This window comes from Chamaea fasciata, unplaced genomic scaffold, assembly GCF_029207755.1.
Source record: "Chamaea fasciata isolate MVZ Bird 193981 ecotype frontalis unplaced genomic scaffold, bChaFas1.0.hap1 SCAF_2, whole genome shotgun sequence".
Classification (NCBI taxonomy): domain Eukaryota; kingdom Metazoa; phylum Chordata; class Aves; order Passeriformes; family Sylviidae; genus Chamaea; species Chamaea fasciata.
In genome coordinates this window covers 2348107-2369905 of record NW_027094087.1, presented here as the reverse complement: position 1 = coordinate 2369905, position 21799 = coordinate 2348107, and the positions used below count along the sequence as shown (strand labels likewise).

The 21799-nt window shown below is 41.1% G+C and overlaps 1 long non-coding RNA gene across 1 annotated transcript in view; it reads right to left on the bottom strand.

Annotated features, from left to right (window-relative positions):
• Positions 1–1065: 1065 nt before the first annotated feature.
• Positions 1066–21799, bottom strand: part of LOC136304049 (uncharacterized) — a 110367-nt gene continuing 89633 nt past the window's right edge. Inside the window, exons 4-9 of the long non-coding RNA XR_010724349.1 lie at positions 15679–15787; positions 12400–12486; positions 9509–9550; positions 5618–5812; positions 4273–4314; positions 1066–2369 (exon numbers count right to left, since the gene is read on the bottom strand). This is a non-coding gene — a long non-coding RNA (uncharacterized lncRNA). The remainder of the gene's footprint in view (positions 2370–4272; positions 4315–5617; positions 5813–9508; positions 9551–12399; positions 12487–15678; positions 15788–21799) is intronic.

The window sequence follows — 21799 nt, the reverse complement described above, 5'->3', positions numbered from 1 at the left end:
TTCTAGCATTGAATGAATTCCTCTAACCTGGACCTTCAAGCAAGTTTTGGATGAAAATCTCCCACTTGGAAATACCTAATTTAAAATAAGAGCTTGTATCTCAGGTGCTCTGGAATACAGAAATGAGGAGGCCCATTCCTGTGACGTGCCTGTCTCAATTCTTTTTGTCTGGAATGTGCTTTCCTAGTTAATTAAAAAAAAAATCAACCCTAAGACATGGACATTTAGGTTTTTTAAGTGATTATAATGATTAAGAGTGAGATTTCAGAGCTGCTTTTTGCCAGAAGCAGTGGGCACCCATAAAAATCCAAGTGGCCTACCACCAATGCCATTATTTTAACTGACATCTGTGAGCATATTTTCTTAGGTTGCATCAAGACAGATGAGGGCCCTTTGTGCCCTTCTGACAGTGATGGCAATCATTAAAGATTTACCAGGGTCATTAAAGTGAGAAACAGCAGTAATGCAGAGCTGGATATCACCATCCCATGTGGATTCCGCTAAAGTGCAAAGGAAGCCAGCACAGAATAAGCCGAGATCCTGTACTGCCACCTTAACCTCATTCTGCAGAATAAAAAGAAAAGGGGAAAAATAGAAATCACCAGCTTGTCTAGAACACATGAGAGAAGCACATTTCATTGGTAGGGAGGCATTGCCAGTAAAGGACACAACATTTCCCTCCTTGTTAGAGGAGATGGGAGCTGAGGGGGGGACCTGTGTCACTGCATTGGTGCCAGCCCAGGAAATGTCCCTGTCACATTCTCCTGGGCCACCACTCCTGCCTGGGAGACCTCGAGGTGGAGCTGTCAGGCACAGCCCACCCACCTTTGCTGGCTGAGAGTGAGCAAAACAATTCCTGAGTCAGGAGGTCGCACCTGAGAGCCCAGCCAAGCCTGGGGACTCTTCCCACAGCTCCTGCCTTCCTCTCACTGCTCTTTCCTCTGAGCACAAACCCGGGTTTTGCTGTTCATTACTGGCTGTTCAAATCCAGCGTTAAAGCTTCATCCCATCCTACCTTTGAAATTTAGTCCTGATGAAGGAAGGCACTGGGGTTATTTTTAGCGAAGATCAAAAGAATGCGAAGAAACAAACAGCTGCAGATTTAATCAGCTTTAACATGTTTAACTACAAGCCTGATGACTCAAAAGGCACACACCTTGCCAGAGCAGCTATATGTAAATTATTTAAGATTAAAAAAAAAGGAAATTTTCTAAAATTATCATCGCACATGTGTTCCATTATTATAATGCCTTGTGAACTGACATCACAAAAATTGCTGGGAAGAAAAGGTACACAGGGTTTCTAACCTTGCTTTGATTCTGCTGCTCATTCTATCAAATGAAACAGGAAAGCGATCTCCTACGGAAATCACTCACTGCTCTTGTTTTAATCCCCCCACCTTTGATTTCCTGAGCAGCTCAGATTAAAGATAGACCTTTCTCCTGCGTGTGATGTGGTGCCTGGCTGTGGGCAGGAGCAGCACAAAGCCCTTTGTCTGCCAGGGCTGTGCTGAGCAGCCAACCTTCATCCCAGGGACAGTGCCAGGCTGCTCTGTGCTGCTGGAAAAACGTTCCCTGTCAGTCACCTGAGAAATGAAACAGCTCACAGCACCGGGCAGGGGGCAAAAATAATCATGGGTTAAAAATAAACACCGTGGAGATCACTCTGGGCATGCAAACACACGCTCGTGCACACCTACATTTGTAAAAAAAAAAAAAAAGGAATAGCACACAGCAGCTCTGAATGCTCCACTTGAGCCAATTACATGTGAGCACTCTCCTGCATTATGGATGTTGGGTTTGCTGAAGCTGTGGCACTCTGGAGCTCACGTCCCTTTCGAGATAACTTTTGCCAGTCATGCATATCCCAGTGAAAACAAAACAAAAAAACCAAACCCAAACACTTCATGCTCCTATCTCCTCACACCTGATATATCGGTCCTTCGGAGGCAGACGTAATTATCACATGATGCACAAGGCTGAACATGTTTTAAACATATGTTTGACATGGTGCAATCAATCCCAGCGCAGCTGATAGTGCTGATAGCTGGTGTACGCTGGCAATGCCCCCCCAGGCTCGTGCAGTGCCGAGATAAATGCCTTTCCCAGGTCACTGGAGGCCCTCACTTCACCTCCCGCCTCATGATACTTCCAAGGAGCGTGTTATCTCGGGGTAACACATGTCTGCTGCTACCTGGCTCTTTAATTACTGTACACAAAATTCCAAATCAGAGTAATTGGCATCTCGAGGCGTCGCCGTGCGCCGCAGGGTCCTCCCGATGTAAGCGAGCAACTGACGCAGGAAACAGAATGACCTTGATGGAGATTTCTCCCCAAAACTGGTGGCATCTCACCACTTTAAAGCACAGCCTGATGAAGAGAACAATATAAACATTGTAATTAGGTTTTAAGCTCAAAAATTCACAGAGGTTTACGATTTTTTTTTTAACATGTGATTTCTCTATACAAAAGGTGGATTTTTTGGGAAATGCACATCTCTCAAAATAATTTTTTAAGTCATTTCTTAGCCACAGTGAATGTCTCATTCATTCTTAATCATAGCTTTGCACTTTATATAAACAAACACACACATTTACACTAGGCTTGGGGTAGGAGAGACCCAGTCCTGAGTCTGGGGTGGAACCAGCACACACAGGCACAAATTTGCACCTCAAGATCTGCCCTCTGGGTTTGAACTTTGGAAACACTGAGCATCTGCAGGAGAGCATCTTGCTACAGGCACTCAACTGGTTGTACATTTCTTTAAGGGGGAAACCTAGTCCTGGAGTTGAGGTGCATTTCCTCCTAACCAAACCCATTCTGACAAGGAATGGGATCCCTGGTCAGCTGCTGTTATCCATCACTCCAGAAAGAAGTAAGGAGCAATCACCCCATTATCCATGGGGTTCCAAGTAGCTCAAAAAAGAAAAAAAAAAAATCAGTAATTCAGCCATATCAGATTTTCACTGAGTTTTTTAAACACTCAAATATTGGGAAATATCCAGACACATTTATTTACTATAAATCAGGAACTTTGTGGGTTAATGAGGAGCTTCTTGGAAACAGAAGGTTTCATATAACCTCTTGTGCTGTTCTGAACCATGGCTGCACCACCAGTTCCATTCTGACCCCGAGAGCAATTGGTCCTGACTTGTCATGGGATGAAAATCCGTCACTTGAATTGCTTGATATTTGGGATGGCAATCCATTATCCAGGCTGCTTGATACACTGCACACCAGACAACCTCTTACCATAGCTCACTCAAGGAAGAGACGGAATTTTAAAATGTATAAATAAATAAAAAAAAAATAGAGAGAGAGAGCCCTACGGAATCAATAAAGGTGATTTTTGCAATCCCCACCCCAAGGGCAGGTTCATTAATACCTAACCCCATCCTGAGAGATGTTTGTGCAACCCATTCTTTTACACAATCAAAACTGCCTTAGCAAAAATGAGGAGCCAAGACAGAGTAACTTTTATAACTAGATAAAGGGATTAAAAGGTTTAGAAAGTGTCAACGACATCAATTAGCCCTTAGCAATAGTCACAATATTTTTTTCCCCCCCCTAGAATCAGGTTATCTTCTAGGGGCACATGAGCCCTTCTAATCAATCATTTATGAACACGTGCAACTTGAATTCTGATTTTTTGTACTTGGACAGCGTCTTTCAAGACATCTAAACCAACCAGCACTTCTCTAAAAATTGCTCTTCTGTTTAATCCTTCCCTTTGTTGTTGTTGATACCTCCCTATGTAATTAAAAGTAATTTATGAAGATACCAGTCTTACCAACTGGAATTTATTTAGCGTCTACCTACCTGCCTAAAAGGGAAAGATTTTTTGACAATCAGAGTTGAGACAAACTAAAGCGGCTGAATCAAAACTAAATTGCCTGCTCACAATTTTCTTGTTCAAACCAATGTTTCTGAGGTCCTCATATCTATGCTGAAGGCATTTTAGGACTTTTCCTTCGGCCTACAGTCTGCCTGCCTGAACATCCCCACTGTTCCCATGGCTCTGAGCTGCTTTAAAAAGACAATTACACTAATTACTAATTTCTGACTAGCAGTTAATTTCCCCCTTGAAAGGAAGGTAGTTCACACGTAATAAAGAGGCTGTTTGTAGGAGCACACTCACACACACACACAAAAAAACCCCACCCAACCCAACAGATAGCAAACACACAAGCAAAAAGCCGTCAAACCCACATCCTTTTCTCTCTTGGATGGATATTTTCCAGCTCGAAAAGGTGTTGCCACAACTCTCGCCCACCTGTGATTTTTCAGTGTCGCTTTCCATTATGATCCTTCTCAGCTGCAAGAAAGGAGAAGAATTATGAGCTCTTTCACAAAGGATTTAGTTTTATTTTACTCAGGATGAGAAATTAAGGATGCCCTGACTGACAGCATGTGGTTTCTATTTCTGTTTATAAGCAGCCTTACAATAGGAGGTCAAAAGGATTAGAGGAAGGTCAGTGTTACTGTTTCTGGAGGAAACCAGGAATTGCAGGTTCCCTTCAATGCTCTTGCTTTCCAAAGAAAGTGGAAATCTTTATATGACAGGGTTTTTCAAACACCTGCTCTTATTCACTTTTTCTTTAGTAATTGAAGTAAAGGAGAGAGCTGTGGGATTATTTACTTATTTTTTTCACTTTCATCTATTACAAAATAAGAATTGTACATAGAGGAAAAAAAGTTAATTTGCTGTCTGATACAGGCCTTGAATGTTTTTGTAACTAGAAAGGAAAGACACAACAATATCAGTACAACACAGATACTATTTAAGGCATGAAGAATCTATAAAACCTCTAAGCAACATCACAAATATCATAAAAGACCAGAAAGTTCTCTGCAGTTCAGTGTTTTCATTTTCCAGCCTCTCACAACAGCCTGACCTTGCTGTTCAGCAGCACCATAGGTGAAAAAACCTGCTCAATTCATGTGGTTTTACATCAGTTATTGATTTATTGACAATTTGCAAATAAATGCCAATCTTTGACCTGCCTGTGCAGATCGATTCCAGCAACAGAGCAGGTGAAACCAGTATTTTGGGCAATTGAGAAATGTTAATTTGTGCTCACAAACATCCAGGCTGCACGCTGCTCTGTCATTTCTTTTCAAGCTGAGGCCTTTTTCCAAAGTTCCCCTGCAATTCCCTGGTTTTTTTGTTTGTTTTTTTTTTAATTCAGCTGATGGTTGACTCCCTGTTTAGCATGATGGGTGTTGATGTGAGTGAAGAAAGTGCATCCTCTACGCAGCAGAGCAAATGGGGCCCATTTGAATTTTCTGAATTGCACAGTGCAAGCCTCACTCTATTAGAAGCTCTTTCTCCTTCCAGAAAAAAAAAAATATCTAAAAATACTGTAATGCTCCAGTTGCTTTTAATGGTTGAAAAATCAGGTTCCCCTGAGTGAGAAGATAAGCTGAGAGAATTTTTAATTAAAGCTTACTCTTCCTCATCTTTATCCCAAAAGTCTGTTTGGTGCTACAAGCCAATCATTCCCTGACACTCCAGATGTCTTGCAGGCTACCTGGGTGCTCTCTTTCATAAAAAACAAAGTTGCACACCCCAGACACCTCCTGAATTCAGCTAAACAAACACATTTATGCCAACCAACCTGCAAAATGACACTGCTCCTCTGCTGCATGAGATGGATGCAGCACATTACAGAGTCATCCAGCCAAAAAACCCTTCCAGCAGGGACATTCCAGCTGGGAAGGGCTCAAGTTAAGGGTGCCTCCAACGATGCCAAGCAGCAAAAATGCTTCCAGCAGGCTCCAAAATATCCTCTCGGCCCTGGGATGATTTGACCCTGGAAGTGCAGATTTGCAGAAGGGAGGGGTGAAATTAAAGAGGATAATGGAGTGGGAATAAATTTATAGATACATCATAGCAACGCAAACCACCTAAAGCATCAGGGCTTGTCCGGGCACTCCACTGACGTTGCTCAAGGCATGGAATTTATCCCAAAGGTCAGGAATATCACTGACCAGAACTAAGCCAAAATTAACAACTGGCGGGTAGAAACCAGCACCCATTAATCCAATACCCAAAACTCTGCTTCCAAAGGCAGAGGTGCCCTGCAGTGAAAGCTGCACTATCTTTTTCTGGCACAGATTCCATGGATGCATTTGGCTGTGCTCACAGCTGTAGCAAGAAAAAAAAAAGTGACCAAAATTCTTGAGAAAATCTAGAAACTCACTTATTGCTGCCTTTAATGGCAGTGTGCAGTATGTAAATAACCTACTTACGCAGGGTTTTTTTACAGGAAAATAACTGAAGAAGCAAAAAGAATATAAAAAGAACCACTTGCAGCCTAGACAGAGTAGAGCTGTGTAATTTAAGCAGAATACTTAAATATGGTGAACTGAGCTTTTTTTTTTATTTGCCTTTTCCTCAGTCTGTGTTTATATCATGGGGGTTTTGGAGGTGAGGAAGGTACTCACACTGGGGGGACAATTTTCACTGCTTTTCTCCCTCTCCCATTTTTAACATATGTTTTGTTTAGATAACGTTTTGTTTAAGTTGGCTGAGGTTTTTAATTATTGTTTTTACCACAACCTTGTTTATGCTGCAATTTTCATGATTTTGCCCTGAACTCCTTTGATTACTCATCATATTTTTATGACTTCCATTTGCAGCACTGTTATCTTTTGATCTTCTGCTGTTTTGCCCGTATGTTTAAAGATTTCCAAACTAATTAAGACAATTAACAACAAAAAAAAAAGACTAATTGCATTCATAAATGAGACGTGGCACTTCTGATTAGCAGGTGGCTCCTTTCTGGTTTGGATACATAAAAGCAGATGGAAATGTGGCAGACTTAGTTATATTTAATGTGCCCACTTCCTTCCAGACTGCTCCTCTTTCCAGTTAATGACAATAAAAACTATAAAATCTTCAGACTTTTTTTTTCTTTTTTTTTTCTTTTTTTTTTTTGCTTTTGCCATTCCTCATTTGAAATCCTGGCCATTTTTTGACTAAGAGTTTCCAAATTGTTTTTCATTAACGTTTTATCATTTCTATTTACAGGCTTTAAGGTGCCTGGAAGAGCAAGAGGATCAGAAATACTCAAAAATAAGAAATCTGCTCCTCAATTTGATGTGCAAATAATTTTTAGTGATTTTTTTTAAACAAAGTATGCTTAAAAAGACAGCTTCTGTTCTTATTTTTTACTATATTTCCATATAAAAGTAGACATTTATCTCTGCAGTTCCTATATCCAAGTTTTTTTATTATTATTTTCACATATTTTCTCCAGTGCCCCAAAATCACTTTTCATAATGCATAATTAATTCTTAACCAAATGCATTGAGGATATGAAGAAGCAATTTCTTTGTTGCCCTGACAATCCATGACAATTTTAGCACTGCACAAATGGAAAAATAAAAAAACAAACCCAACAAAAAAATGTACAGCCACATGGCAGCGTGGGAAATTACCAGTTATGGATGTGTGAGGAACGTTAGTAACTTTTAAATTTTAAATCTAAAATAAATACACTCCCTTGAAGTTCAGGAAAACAATTCCACAGTTTAAGTGTGTTTGGAGAGAAGAAGTTCAACATGAATCCAATGTTGACCGCTCTAAGTTTTAGCGCTTGTGTATAAAACTTTTTTCTCTACAATTATATGAGAAAAGCTCTGCAAAAGATTATCTGGGATTTTGCAAGTAAATTTTGCTTCTATTAGCACAAATTATCTACTTGACACTAACTTTTGGATGGTGCAGCACTTTTAAGCGGAGGTATTTCAGAGCTAGTGAGAGGAGCAAAAGAACCAAAAAAAAAATCAGGCCACAGAGGCTAAATTATGTTGGAGCAAAAAAACCTGAAGTTCTTCCCTACCAAATTCTGGCGCTGTGATTGTCTTCAATACATCTCATCACACAATTTTTATGTGAAAATATAAGAAAGCAGTGAAAATTTTATGATATCTGGATGCCTAGCAGCTTCATTTTTGTTATGTCATGCAACCAAAAGCTGGTTAGAGGATAGTACAGACAGAATGGGACACGACATCCGTTGTTTAGAGTAAAGTGAAAAAAAAAAAAAGAAAGAAAAAAAATCTTTTTTCTCATAAACATGACAGGGTGGTGATGGTGCAGATTGTCACCTGCATCCAAGAGCAAGAAGGATTGCCCTCCCTAACTCAGCGTCCCTTTTATCTGAGTTGTCCTCACACACATTAAACAATAGGGCTGAAGTGCAAAGATGCGCAGTTTTCAGATAGCAGTAATGAGAAAGTGTCCTAAGTCCCAACCACAAATTAAAAGGACTGCCACGGCATTCAAATTGGAAAAATGTGACACCAGGGGATTTCCTGAATTCAGAGCTTTTAATATACCCAGTAAATCGTTGCGAATTACAGTACGCTAGGATTCCAAAACAACTTCAGACTGCCTTGTCTGTAATTCTTATTCAAGATATCTGTCTTCAGCAAAATGTTTACATGCGTAAGGACTCGAGGATTTCGTGAGTGCAGCTCCATAAAAATACCTATTTGCTGTTCAATAAACAAAACCTGAAAAGTTATGCTGGCCAATAAATCTGAGTAAGTGCTCTTAGTGCAGATGCTATTGAGCACCAGCATCCTGCATCAGCTGTTTGGAGCCCCGCTGTAAGGATCAGGATGACTCAGGGAGTTGGTAATGGGATCCAGAGCCTTTCACCCCCGGGTCAATAGTTATAGTCTGCTCCAGGCCAGGAGTCAATGCCGTGTCAGCCCCCGCAGCCAAATCACTCCAGGCAATCCCTGCACAAGGAACACTGGAACCACAGCAGGCAGGAGAGAAACCCCTGGCACCGATACCTGGCACCAGCAAAAGAATGGGAAAGCCAAGATGCTGCCTGGGGAAATATGTGGTGCTTTCAAAATAAGTAAGGGGAAGTGTTTCAGTAAAGAAGGGAACATGGTTTGCAGCAACTTTTCATCGTTCTGTGGTGCTGGCAGCTCTTGTGGGCTTGAAATTACTTGAAATTTAAAGTGTTCACCACTCACACAGAGTATCAGACAATGCAAATTTTGTGTCCTATAAATACCGGCAGAATCCACAAGCTGCACACATCGATACACTCTGTAACTACACACAACCTTCAGCTGCTCTGACACAGCTCAAACCTGCGGAGAGATGTGTGTCACCATCACAATAACAGACATTCAGACTTATTTTCACATCTGTTAACAGCTTTTTTTGAGGGTTTCCAGGGATTTGCTCCACGTTCTGATCTCTGTGTGTCATTGTACAGCCTCAACCTGCTGCTCCATCACATCCACCTCCACTTCCAAGGCCACAAACTGCACTGCACAGTCTTTGCAGAGGTTCAATTCCAAAATACTGAACACCACAGCTCATGCAGCAAGAGACTTTCCTCCATGGAGAGGCTCACCATGAATAACTACCAAAAATATGAAGGGAAAAAGGAATAGCTCAGTCATTCTGTATGGATTTGAAACATGTTCAACTTCACCACCACCAAGGATATCAGAGAAAAAGACATCTGGATTACCTTTATTTGGGACACGGGGTACTGATGGGCAGCGGGTCTTTTCTGGAAAGAGGATCTCGATTAATTTATTCTGGTGTTTATTGTTTAATTCCAAGAACAAGCACTGGGGGCCCTGTTAATCTTTAACTGTGAGGACGCTGACAAATCTATAAACCTGAAAAATACTCCAGTGTCTCAGTTCATCATGCAAAATGTCCTTAATCACCTGAGGAAATGTATCAGATTGTCAGAAACTTCCCTGCAATCACATGGGCAAACTCTAATTATTATGCTTAACAGTAGTCTGAGTGAGCCAATACGATTTCTTTAGATGTTCTGTGCATTTTAAATCTATAAAAGTTCATATATGTTAAGCAGGAATCATGAATTTTTAAGAAAACTTATTTTCCTTTCATAAAACCTTCACTATTTACCTTGATTACCAAACGACAAAGCTCAGCTAACAGAAATTGAGCATGTTGGTCCCCTCTAACCTGCACAGCATTTTTATTTTTGAGTGCTCCTTTAAAGCAAGATGTTATTAGTAGTAACCATTGATAATATTTTTCTTCATGTCTATGGAAGTTTTTTCCACTCCTCAGTTGTGACTCATTTCTTGTGAATCATTTGTGTGAGTAAAACGTTTGGAAATGTGTTTGTTAAGTGGAGACAAATCTTTGACTATCTTTTCTTCACCCACTCTTTGAATATAAAAATACTCTTCTGGTGATGAAAAATAAAGTTAATTTCTTAATTTTCAATATTTTCTCCTAGTTTATGCTAATATCTATGCAGACTGGCAGTTTCTGTACCTAGAAACAGTTTCAACTAGAACAGTAAGAAAATTAATTTTTCTTTGGTTGACTAGTGGGATTTTTTAACATTCCCTTTAAAATGGAATTTAAATAAGAGAAGAAAATAACTCCAAAATGAAAAACATTCTACAAAAGTCTTAGGTGGGTTTCTTCTCCCCATCCCCACCATTTGTTTTGGAGTAGGCAAAGACAGAAAGATGTAAGGAACAAAAAAATACTTTGAAATTGGTCTGGCATCAGCCAGTGCCAGTCAGCTGAAGAGGCATTTGTCTTTCTTAAACTCTCTGGAGATTTTCGGTGCAGGCAGATTTACGAGGTCAATGACAGCATTTTGGCACCTGTTTTCCCACCAGTTTTTTAATGAGAGCAGAGCATCCAAATCCTCTTTGGACAGCTTTCAAAACAGCAGCCCCAGCTTCTTCATTAAGCCTTTTGGGGGACACAAAAGTGGCCAATTCCAGCTCTTAGGGCCACGGGGAGCTCTCATGGGTGGACAAGCAGAGGGGGGCTGTCCCTGAGCCCCCTGATCTGATGGGGGGGCCCTCACCCTCATAAGGATCCCCCAGCACCACTGGGAATTAGGAATGCCCATCCTGGCAGCAAGCTCTTGCTAGGCAAAACACACCCAAACACAGCCCCTCAAAAACCTCTTCCCAGCCCTGAATCACATTTTTACCTTCTGGAAACGCATCCCATTTCCCATGGCATTTACTTAGGTCACCCCTCTAACCCCACCCCTCTCTTCTATATTTTTTTTTTAATTTTCGAGAGGTACATATAGAGGAAAGTGATGCCCTGCTACTTCACGTGTTCGATTTTCTGAATTTGTCTGTTAATGTTTGATCTTTTGCTGTTGCACATACACCTTATACTTTTGTAAGTGCCTTTTCCTGGAGCTGCCATGCAAACAACTGTATATTTTAGGTGGCTGAGATCATTCCCAACTGGGTTGCCAAATCTGACTTCGATCTGGCCAAGAGGTGAGCTGAGTTTCCCCCACCAGCATTGCTGCTTCCTCAGCCTGTGAGCCTATTCCCTGGCCTGTGACAACGCGGGGAGAGGAAAAGGGGCAGAAAAGAGGAAATCAGACAAGTATCTGGATCCCTCCCACAACCAATGCATCCTTGCTGAGCTGAGGGACATCATTCCCAGAGACAGCACAAATATATTTGCCTAAACCAAATTATCAGCTGCTTGTTGGGTTGTTTTTTGTTTTTGTTTTTTTTTTTCTTAAGCAGAGTTTTTTGCTATTCACAATCTCCACGAAGATAATTCATGGCATTTCATCCAGCCTTTCCAGCTTGTGGAGCAGAGCTGGCTGAACTCCTCGCAGAGGGTGCTGGATTAAATGCAGGTAAGGGTTATGAATGGTGAGCTGTAATTTACTGACGGCAGCAGGGAGGAGACAGAGGGCATGGTGTGGTTTCCAAGGCATGAATTAGAGTTCTCTGGTGAAATGAGGGTGCTTTGAGCTGATTAAATTAGAAGAAATGTGCACCTGGGCCGCATAAAGATCTCATGTTCCTCTCCCTGGAGTTTGACTGATAATATAAGTGATGCACGTCATAATTTCTGCATCATCTGAAAGTTTAATACGTGTAATTGCGAGCTGCTTTTCTTCTCTGAAATGGCAAACGCAGCGAAATTGCAGGCTTGGTGCCACTGATGAGTCATTGTTGGCCTGCTGGATCTCTATTACAATGGCCAACACACAAAGAGAACCATGACACCCCAGTTTACCATCATTATCTGTTTCCTTTTCGGTTGTTTCCACAGCTGAGCAGCTCAGACTGGAGCCTGGGTCAAGTAGCAGGGGGAGGAGGAGGAGCTGAAATGGGTGGCTTTTAAGGGAGATGAGTTAGGTATGATCTCAGCCATCTAAAATATACAGCTATTTGCATGGCAGCTGCAGGAAAAGGCCCTTACAAATGGATATGGTGCATGTGCAGGAGCAAAAGATCCAGCATTAATAGAAAAAAAACCGCAGAAAGAATGAACATTTGCCTCTATATGTACCTCTTGAAATTCAGAATGCGGTATAGAAGAGAATTTATCCTGTTTTGCTAAAATGGCAGCTAAAGATACCTTAATACCCACTGAAAAAAAGTCGGCAGTTCAGTTGTCGAAGCACTCCACTGCCGATGATTTCTTCTTTAATCTTGTTTTCATCGCAGCTCCAGAGGTCTGGAATGTAAATGTGGACACATTATTCTTTTCAGACACTCCAAATCTGAATTTAAAAACCCCAAATGTTCCAAACCGGAGGTTAACAGCGCTTATTGAACAGTTGAAAGCAAATCAATTGCCAAAAGAATGTATTCTTTCTTTAGAATTGAAGCGTGCAGAGCTGAAGAAAAACATCCCAACTTAGTAGATCAAACAGAGTAATATTCATATTTTTTTTCCATTATAAAACAGAAATATTTTGGGGGGAAAAAAGCCTATGAAAGGATAATCTGCAGTGTATAATATATACTTGCATTAAAACTATATCAAACTTGATGGGCACTATCACCTTGGACAGAATGAACTCCTTGAATCAGGCTTGTACTCCCTTTATAATCTTGAAAAAACACATTTCTCCAAATCCAAGCCCTGTGGTAACCATCACACAGCATCCCTGGGATACACAGCCAGGCCTGGATTGCGTTGATTGGTTACACAGCCCCCAGACCTGGTCAGGGGAGTATTTCTCACAAGTTGTTGGGCATTGAAATATCACCTGGATAGATCTGGCATCCCTATTGCAAAGAGGAGATATCAGTAAAATGCATAATGGCAGACAAATTTTGATATTATTTTGTCTGACAATGGGCAACTGCTGTTCTTGGCTTCACAAAAGAAAAGAGAAAGCAGGCACAGATTTTTTTTTTTTTCCCAATTTTGCTGACGTAACAGTCAACCCTCTTTTGTTAAAAACAAAAATTTTCTTCTCTAACGTATGGAAACTTCAAAGTGAGAAATTTATTTTAACATAACTTCACCCTAATTAGAAAAGGAATCCAACCAGCCCCTGGTCCCGGGGCTTACCATAATTTCTTCTCCAAATAAAACTGAAAGGCATTATTTTCTCCATGAGACAAGGTGAAAATAAGGAAATCTGAGAACCTGTACAAGTTAGATTTAAGGTGCAACCAAGAGCAGCTCTTATACTGGAAACACTCATCATGTGTTTCTTTCGCCACTGATACAAAGGGAGAAGTCCAGTTTAGAGTAATCAGGTGGAAAATCCCATGGAAATTAAAATTATTTCTGGCAGAGGACACTTCCATGATCTAAAATAAGAAACTGAGGCTTAGCAATATTTGGTTGTGGCATAAAAAAAGAAAAAAATCCTTACTCTCACTCAGTAAATAAACATTTTCAGTCATCCCTAACAGTGACAGCAGTCTGGACAAAATCACTGCACTCCAGCTGGTGCTTTAGCAATTTATATATATACAGATTTTTTTTTTTCTTCCAGATTATGAGAAATAATCAGACAAAATAAGGCAAAGGAGCAAATGTACATGTAAAGTGTTGAAAGTAGGCTGGTCCTGGGAACAAATCATGAACTGGACACAAAGAACATTGAGCCATAAATGAACAAAGAAGGACACAACTGCTTATTTATTAAACAATGCTCTCACTTTCAGTCCACAGTATCTTAAAACAGCCTCGTTGGGACCATTACCAGAGCAAATTACTGCTCAACATGAATAAATGTGGAGAAGTCTGGGTCTAAGCTTTTAAGTGGTTTGGGTTTTGGTGGGGTTTTTTTAACGTTTTAATGCGTTTTAAATTGTTTTTATTATTATGCACAGCTACATCATAGGGGCAATTCTCTACAGATGAGGCTGAGCTGAGCTCTCTTTGGAAAGGTCAAGGCTTGCAAGTGTTACTAATTAGGGACACAGGCACAGAGTGAGTTATGTTTCCTCAGATAAGGAAAAGGAAAGAGAACCTGGCTGTTGTTTAACATTACATGAAATCATTCGTGCTTCTCCATGGCTAGAGTTTAAAATATCATGTAACAGACATCCTGGTTCTGAAGCTGCCCTACCCCATAGGTGCAGAATCACTAGAAAAAAAATAAAATTTAAAAAAGGCAGCTATACACAAGGCTATTTCAAACTTCAGAAGAAAGCTTATCTGTCACAAAGGCTTTGTCAGACTCCCAAGAAGAGGGGCTAATGTGGGATTTCTCTATCAGAATGCAGCTCAATGAATCAAATGTCAGCGCGGAGGAGGAGGAGGTGGTGAGAATGCGCCGGGTACAGAGAAAGCAGAAGGTGATACACAAGAGCTGAAAAGTCTATTTTGCGAGGTCAGAGAGGTGACAGCTGAGACCACTGAATCAGAATGATCTTTTCAGGCTGCAATTCTCATCAGGGTGAGGGATGCTCTCTTTGAAGGAAAAAATGTTACAACTATTACATGGTACAGCTGGTACTCAAGTGTAACTGGAAACGAGAGCAGAAGTTCACCACTGCTGGCACCAGCTTTCCTTACAATATCAGAAACACCCGTGAATATTTGGAATTTGGGAACTGATGGCCTCTGATGGCCATCCACAGCCTAGTTAGACAAAGGGGAATGCCTGCTGCTCAATTTTTAACATTTGCTATGGGCTCACACTTTCACTTTGTAGCCCTTTCAAGCAGATCAGTTACTAAAGAAGTGAAACAAAGCTTATTAAAAAAGGCGACGACTTATTAGAGAATGAAAGTTAATTGTTTCCTTCCAAATCACAAGTTAACCCGGCAGGTTACGATTCACCTCTAAGACAAACACCCACACCTGAGCTCCTGTTACTGAGGTGGTGGAGACTGTGGTCATTTACAGAAGTGAATGCAGAGGTTGCACTCCTGACAGCTTTAGATTGCTTTGCCTAAATTCACAACAACTCTGAATAAAAGCCATCGAGTCCAGCTGCACAGTCTCACACTTAACTTTTCCATTAGTGTCACTGGCCTCCCAGGGGTCTCTTGTTGTACTTCATATGTTTATGGACAAGACGTAAATGACCCTGAATGCATCGGCTGGTCTCAGCGAGCATCTCTCTCCCTCTGCTCCTCTGCTATCCATCAAAACTCTTCCCTGTGATTACACCACACGCCAGAAACACAGTCGTACCTTGAAATGCTAAATGGAAGGCCTACCAGCTAATCTGGGAATGCTTTTCCGAGCAGGCTCGGTGTGAAGCAGGGGCACTGCAGCTGATGAGGCCGCTGCACCTGCGTGTGTGAGTGGCACAAGAGCCTCTTGCAGACAGATCCCTCCCGCTTTCCACGCGCCTTTTCCTTTCTCCTGCTCAGCAGGCAGGGAGTTTATGAGAAATAGGGGGTGTGCCTGATGAAGGCACACACAGAATGTGTGAAACAATAAACCTCTCACCTCCACTCGAGGCACAGAAAGGCGCAGCTCCTGTCGTGAGGCTCTGGATGCGCCGCCGAGCTCCGGCTCAGGGAATCTTGCTCAGCCCGGGATGGGGTCACCAGGCTGCCTGGGGAACACTGGAATTAAAATCACCTCTGAGAACATCTCTTTTTTCTTATGGATTGATTTCTTTTGTCACTGCGACTCGAAAGATCAAATAATCAACAAGAGCTGCTGTCAAATGGGCGTTTCCCGAATATATTAAAATGCTCAGTTCTGGAGTTGCACTTGGATCCTTAAAGGAGTTTCAGGAAGGTCTCTGGGGAAAAAAAAAAAAAATTCCTTTTCAAGTGAGTCTGAAATTCGGGACCAACTGAGCTTGGCTGTTTTCAGTCACGGTTCTGCTGAGGGACAAGAATTACCCTTCACAGTACTGCCTGCTGACCCGGTGAGCAGCTTCTCTGTGGCATTTACTGTTAACTACATCATGTGGCCTGATGGCTTTCTGATGTGGACAGAGAAGCCCTAAAGAGTCAAACATGCCCGCAGAAACCCATTCCCAGGGTGACCCATGGCAGGATTAAAGCGAGGTCTCCAAAGGTGAAAGGGGAGCGTATCCATCACCTGCTCCTTGTAGGCACCCACAGAGCTCATATCCAATACAATTAATTGCCAAATCAGCTTGTGCACACAAGATAATGAAATGCTATTTATTGATTTGCATTTTCATTGAAAGGGAGGAAAAGAAGCCAATCAAGCTGGCTTGGTGTGGAAGTTTCAAGGCATTTGTCTGACATATAGATAATATATAGAGGTTTTATTGACGCTAAAATAAAATCTTGCAGCCCATAAATATTAGGCTTTCTCCTTTCTACAAAAGGAAAGAAATTTCAGCACAACAAAGCAGGTGTTATTGATTCTGAAATGATCTTCCCTGCACACTTATTCCAGATTTTAGAGTGCCTGTTCATTTTCTATCGCGGCACTTGCAAGGGGCTTAAGCTAAATTGAAATAAAAGACAATATCAATTTAAAATGAAACACACCCCATTATAACACTGAGTCAAAAATCCTCTCTGCACTGAAGGAAGCCTTTCAGGCAGAAAAATCCTCAGAGGAAAAGCTTTGGTGAAAGGCCTAACTATGGGTTAACTCTAAAGCAAACATTGGAAATAGACCAAAATTCAGCACTATTAAAATTCAGCTTATTAAAATTTCTTTATAAAAAGAAAACCTCAGAAAAAAAGCAAAACAAAAGCATATTATAAAACAGCTTAATGGTCCGTCCTCTAGTATAAATATAACTGTTTGTCAATATAATTATGCAAACAGACCTTGGCTTTTATTGAGAATTCGGCAGTAGCAGGAAAATGCCAGAAAGAGACAAACTCTCAGCACCAAACTCACAAAACTTTTTGCCACGCTCCTCATTCTGTTTGGAGGCATCAACAAACACTGCAAAAGTTTCTGGGAAAATCTCCCCTTGTGTAAAAGGAGTTTAAGAAGAAAGAAATTAAAGCACCCTCAGAATATTCAAGGCAGTAACGAAAACCAGGATGGGATTAGTCCAACAAAAATTTTCCAACATAACCAGGACAGCTCACTGTTTGTCGGGGATTTAACAATTAATTTTTTCCCCCCCCTAAATTCCGCAGTGCTTTTATCAGGCATAATTTTGCTTGATGCATTTTAGATTCATGGCTCATGCACTGATTCTGCAGAAGCTGTACAAATACCCTGAAGTCTAGAGACACCCTCAAGTCTCTGACTTCAATGCAAATTAAGCCCGTGTTTGAATGGGTACTGCATAAAACAGGTTATCGTCGCGAATATTTGGAATTCGAAACTCACTTCCCATTTTTGTCCCACAGAATTAGCATAACATTTATTGCTCCAGTGAATATTCCCTTTATATTCCTTAGAATATTCATGGAAATTAAATGGAAGAGAGGTACAATCGGCTTCATTGAAAATTCAAATGAATGTTTTCTATTTTTGGCAACACTCCTCACACATCATTAAAAACCAAAACAGTTATTCCGTGCAAAATGCAAATATAAATAAACAAACAAAAAAAATCACGCCCTGGGACTCCCTTCCCCTGCCATTGAAACTGTCCCCTCCTGCCACCCTCCCTCCTCATTCCCTGGTGACACAGGAGCCACATCCTTTCGGGGCTTGCTGCTCCCAAGAAATTCGGTTGATGTGGGCCTGCAGAAAAGAGGAAAAAAGGGTTGAGGATACAAAATGATTGCATAAAACAAGTTGATACCAGAAAGAACCACAACCTACTCCTCCCCTTATTCGTTTCCTTCTCCCCTGTCAGCTGCGTGTCATGTACAATGGGCAGGTGCCTAAAACAGCAAAAAGAAATTTTTAAAATAATAATTTTATGACGGGGTGATCTTCTCCAAAAGGAAAGTTGCAAAATAAGTGCTTGCATAAAGCCATTCAACAGCTTTGCAATTTCAGTTTTTCCAACTTCTGCTACTGAAAAACTGTCTTCAGACACCACTTTTCACACTATTATCAAAACTGCTTTTCACATTGGGGCTTGAAATCTCTGCCACTGTAAATAGACTGAACCCAAAAAAACGAGGTGCAAGGAAATGGCACGTTCAGGTTCCATGTATAAGGGAGGGGAAAAACTGTGCAGCACCTAATCCTGCCCAAAATCAGGCCAGAAACAGGAGGCAACAAGATCACCAGCACAGCCCATTAGACAGGCAACTGATGCCTTGGGAAGGCTGACCTGGAACAGAGACTGCACAGAGCTAGAGAGTAAAGCAGGAATTTATTTATTGAAAGGCCTCCAGGATCCACCTTGGGCAGGACAAGAGCCTGACCAGGGCTACACCCAAGGTGGACCCAAAATGGTCACAGAATGGCTGAGTGGTCCCGAGGTCTCACACTTTTATAAGTGAGAGGAGAACATGGCCTGGGGACATCTGAGTGTGTCACTGTGTGCAGCAGGGAGCTGCTCCCCTAAACCAGCAGGACATTCTCCACAGACAAATCACCTCCCTCTACCTTCAGCCCCACCTTTCCGAAACCTCACTGCACACGAATCACCTTTAATTACTTCTCCCCGAATATTTATTTTGGCTTAAAATATGAAATATTCGGAGAACACCTCGTACAACGACGTGTTTTTTACAAAGCAGCTCAGTGGAGGTCGCTCTGTCAAAACCCAGCTTGGCACCAGGAGCCACGAAAGGCTGCCAGTGATCCACCTGAAATGTCAATACATCATTTCAAAAGTTCCCACTCAGAGCTGCTTGAAGCATCCAAAGGCAGGGAAATCAAAAGGAATGCTCTCCCTTTTTCAGGAGAAAAAAAAAAAAAGGAGTGAAAATAGAAAGGCAATTAAGTTTTCCCCTAGAATCAGCCCCTTCACATTAAAAGGGTGATACTTCAAAAGAGAGTGAAGAGGAAGACAGTGTGTGTTTCAGACAAGCGAGGAATCCAGGACAGAGTGATAGGCCTGTCATGCAGGAAATCCAGCATTTCAACTAAGAGTTAGAAATCAGAAATGAGTTAGAAGCCAAATTAGTTCTCTATGCACAGTGCCCACCTCAGAGAAGAGCACCCAAAAAGCAGAGCACTGGCAAAGGCACTCTCATACTCCTCTCCTGAGGGATTATCTACAGAGCTTTGCTTTGGGTCTCATCAAAATATTGATTGTGAGAAAAAAAGGACACGCGGCTGATGCTGGCCTCAAAACCAGATTAAAAGTCAACAAAGTTCAGTGCTTGGGGATAGATTCCTTCAGGCATCTCTGCTGGCCCCAGGCAGAGAGCCAAGATCTTTTCTTGCATTTCCACCCTACCATGGTGGTACCATCATTACTGGTGGCACCCAGAGGCTGGCATGGGAGGAGCTCCATAATTCTGAGATATTCCCCTCATGCTCCCTTCCTCTCTTCCATGAGAGCCCCTCTTTTTCAGGCCTCTTTCATCTTTCTTTCTTTTTTTTTTTTTTCTCCCTAAAAAGCCAGTCAGGAGCACAGCTGGGATGCAGGGGCTGAGTCTCTTTGGGCTTTCCACCCTCTCTCTTTCTCTCTCTTTGAAAGCACCAGGGCTGTTATGATGCCAAACCGACAGAGACAAGGACAGGACATCTGTACCCTTCATCCAGGCCAGCCAGCTTCACTCTAAAGAGAAAGCCCCTGGGAAATAGAAAATTCTGCACAGAATAGATATCTAGAAAATCAAACAAAAGTTCCCTTTGGATATTCTTTTTCCCCCCCACTGGTTTCTATGTACTCGCACAAAGCCTGATACCACTGAAATTCATGTGGTGTTTGGGAAGGATGCAAAAATGAGCATAGAGGAACCAAATATCATGCGAAGTCTCCATTTCTGGTGAGACTGCTCTGAGTTTATGTTGCCTGTCATTTTTATCTGTGTAGGAAATTATCTCTGTCTTTAATGTGAAATTAATGGAGTTGAGCACATCTGGATCATTGGCACTGGCTACCGTGCTGCATAGATATTTTTGTACTGAAATCATATTAAATCAACAGTAAGGCCTCTATTTCTCATAAATTTCAGAAGCACTTCTGAAAAAAAAAAAAAAACAAGAAACACTTCATAGAATTAAATAAAAGTTCAATAATTTTTTAAAAAATAATTTGAGGAGTGGTAAAGAAAAAATCATTCCATTTGAATATATGTATCCATATGCTGAGCTTTTATATATATCCACATATAAAAGTATATATATTAATATACTTTGATGCTATTGAAGGCTTCTAATCTAGGAATAATATGACTTCGTTTAAACTTTATCCAACAGTTTTAGGCACAAAAGTACTTTTGTTCCTGCTTGTTCTGTTGGTCATTTTTACCCATCCTGAGCATGTCTATTATCCCACACCATTAAAAGTTTCTAATAGTTTTTTATTTTTCTTTTGAGTAGAGACTACCAGAAAATATGTGAGACTTTTCAAAAGTGGAGTTTTCACTCATTACTGACCATTTCTGAAAAATTTAATCATATTTCAATTACTCAAAAGAAAAAAAACCCCTTTTTATCAAATTCAATATTCTCTTAAAATAATACTTCCAAATGTTACTCAACACCTTCAACATTTTTGTTCCGTTTTCATAAGGTTTGAGGTAAGAATTGCCAGAGATGAATGGCATCTCGAGGTAAGAAGACAATGGCCCCAGAGCACACAGTGACTGAAAGGCAGGTGAATATCTAAGGGCTTTTATCGCAGCTTTATTTGCTGCTTTCATCCTCGGGCTTCTTTTCCAAAGTTCCCTCACAGCAAAAAAAGTGACAAAATTAAAAGGATGGTTCATTCTAAGTGATTTTCCTGTGAAGTGCTTTCCGTGGGCTGAGGACCCATCCTGAAACTGTCCCTACCCCTGCAAATGCAGGAATAAATGTAAACTGCTGGAATGGGGATATTGCAAGAATTTCAATACAGTGCAACACCACCACTGCACTGACACCAGTAGGAAACCTGATGAACTGCCGATGGATTTGAAAATTGACGGTCTTATTAAAGCTCCTGATGCTGGTGGGATCAGCCAATGGCGTTTAACTCAAAGGATATTTGAAAGATTTTCTTTTTAAGCTGCAAATTCACACAGCTTTCAGGCTTTTTTTCAAAGACTTATTGATGTCTTTTGGGTTTATTTTACATCTAGTTTTCTTTCTCTTTTATTTTCTTCTTTCTGCTACCAAATTCAACAATGATATCAAGACACATTTTGGTTTTCCCCTTTCTGAATTTTCTCTGCTTTTTTTTTTTTTCTGAAATACTCTTTCCTGCTATTTTATAAAAAGCAACTCGTACAGTCCATCATTTCTCACACTAAGGGACTAAGATGCCCATTTCATGAAAGTGGGATTTAAAAGGTGGCTCTTTTCCCCCAAAACTCCAGCAGTCATTTTTGTACTGCATCAGCTCCCTAGGCCCCAGTTGGGCTGGAGTTAAAATCTGTGCAAACACACAAATGCAGGGGCTTCATCTTTGAAGTGGTCACTCAGCATCACCCAATAAAGGACTATCAAAAAGGAAAAGTGCTCTTGAATATTTCCTCATTTCCATGTGGTGCAGAAGCACACCAGATTTTGCTTAATATTAAGACACCCTTCAAAGCTGCAAAAGTTAAAACATTCCTTA